The sequence below is a fragment of the Leptodactylus fuscus genome, chromosome 5 (assembly GCF_031893055.1).
Source record: "Leptodactylus fuscus isolate aLepFus1 chromosome 5, aLepFus1.hap2, whole genome shotgun sequence".
Lineage (NCBI taxonomy): Eukaryota > Metazoa > Chordata > Amphibia > Anura > Leptodactylidae > Leptodactylus > Leptodactylus fuscus.
In genome coordinates, this window is record NC_134269.1 from 59,913,356 (window position 1) to 59,915,670 (window position 2,315).

General features: G+C 40.7%; 1 long non-coding RNA gene across 1 annotated transcript; it reads right to left on the reverse strand.

The window, feature by feature from the left end:
* Window positions 1–1,282: 1,282 nt before the first annotated feature.
* Window positions 1,283–2,061, reverse strand: LOC142204851 (uncharacterized). The gene is made up of 2 exons (XR_012716158.1): window positions 1,992–2,061; window positions 1,283–1,774 (listed from the first exon to the last, which is right to left on the reverse strand). It is a non-coding gene; the product is annotated as an uncharacterized LOC142204851 (long non-coding RNA).
* Window positions 2,062–2,315: the final 254 nt, after the last annotated feature.

Here is a 2,315-nt window from a genome sequence, read left to right on the forward strand (position 1 = left end):
GTAGTCCGTTCGGGAAGGGGTCCTCATGTGGACTCCCCAAACTGATTACTGAACGAAGATGTGATCTAGACCTTACCCCACATTCACATACAATGAAACTCAGTACGTGTTTTGGCCAGATTTACCAGCCTGAACCATATCCCAGGAGATGGACTCCGAGTAGTATAAGTTATCTATGCTGCTAGGAGTACAATACAATACAGGGTTACAATACAATAATTCAGAACCCCATCCAGACATAGTGGAAAAATTAATGCATGAATCAGAGCATGGTGCAAATTTATTAATGCTTTGAATGTTTCATCTATTATTCATGAGATCTAGTAGATACCATATTAAGGGGGTTGACATGGATCTTTTTTTTTTTTTATTTTAGGCCAGGAAAGATGAAAAAAAATATATATACATACTCACCTGTCCCCAGTGCTCCAATGCTGTTACACTGTTTTCTTCCCTGTCATATGTTACCGCTGAAGCCAATCAGTAAACTAAAGAAAGGGTCAGAGGACGTCACAGGCAGCAAGGGCTTCTGGCAAAAGAAGGGAGCCCAGGAAGACACCCCCAGAGCAGAAGAAGCGGAACACGCAGCAGGACACCGGAGCATTGGGGACAGTTGAGAATGCTTTTTTTCACTGCCTCCGGCTGATTTAAATGTTAGATAAGATAAGATAATCCTTTAATAGTCCCATCATGGGGAAATTTCAGTATGTTACAGCAGCATGGATAATACAGATACAGGATAATAAACAGTAATATATCACAAAAGTAGATACACATAAGCTGAGAAAAATACTATACTAGGAATCAATAGCAACTAAGGAAGAAAAGAAAGAAAGAAGACTTCAGGATCATTTAGCTCTATCTTTACTTGGTCTGATGTACATTATACAGCCTGACTGCGGTTGGAAGGAAGGACTTGCTATAGCGCTCCTTCTCACACTTGGGGTGAAGCAGTCGGCCACTGACAGTGCTGCCAAGTGCTGTCAAGGTCTCATACATGGAGCTCACCACGGACAGTATCCTTCTGTCACCCACCACCTGTACTGGGTCCAGGGGGTTCCCCAGGACAGAGCTGGCCCTTCTAATCAGCTTGTCAAGTCTATTTCTGTCCCTAGTTGATATACTGCTCTCCCAGTATACGGACTGTCTAGGTTTGCCTGGAAAACCCCTTTAAATGTTTTTGGGGGAGATGATCGACTCCCTCTAAAATGAATATAGAATTTAAATTCTGTATACCATAATGCACAGAAATGGACAAAATACAATAAAATCCACCAAGACAGCTTGTATTATGTATAATTTTAATGAGCACGGTCCATACATGAACATGAATCCATATTAAAAGCTGAATTTGCAATGACAGAACAAATATTTAAACAATTAAAAATGGAATAATCTATTTCACAAATAAATAAATGATACCAATAAATAAAACACAGCTATAAATACATCAATTCTCACCCAAGTATGGTCTGAATGAAACGAAAGATAGGTAGAACTACTGTATGTTCACCTGTGTGAGCGCCACAGGCAGGCCAGCTACTGCTCTGCAATACTCTGCCTGCCTACCCAGCACTAGATGGAGGTATATTTACAATATGACATGAAACATATGGTGTTACATACAAGTCTAATAACATACATTTTAGGTAATATTGATAAATAATGATCCAGTGTTTTGGTCTTTCTGATTGTGAATTTGAGAGATCACAAGGTCACAGAACAAGCAGCTTACTCAGCAAATTGACTATTTTATTGTGTATTAGGATTTAGGCTAGGTTCACATCAGTTTTCGGGTTTCCGTTCGGAACGGAAACCTAATCCGCATTAAAAAAGCGGTTACCTTAGGAAACTTACGCACCCCATAGACTGTAATAGGGTCCATTTGGTTTCCACCCGGTTTCTACCTGAAAATGCGGAGAGAAGAGTGCTGCTTGCATGCAGAGAGGGGAACGGACCGGAGAGCCAATGCTGGTGTGAACCCAACTTACATGTGGGAAAGCGCCAATGGAGGGGTAAGTGTGTTAAAAAGTATCTGCTACAGAGATAAATCTAAAATTATGACATCATTTTTATTTTTTTTTTTGTTTAGAAAGTTCCACAGGGCTTCCTTGTAAGTCCCCTTACTAGCAAGCATTGTATGTGAAAAAGAACTTTCTCTGGTTTGTGCTGCTGCATCCACTAGATTGGCCTGACATAAGAAGCAGTCAGAGACGCTGGCCCACAGAATCCACAGTGTTACCGCCCACTTGGCTAATATACCCTAATTTGTATCAACACTAAACGGGCTTATGTCTTTGGAATGGCTGAATGGA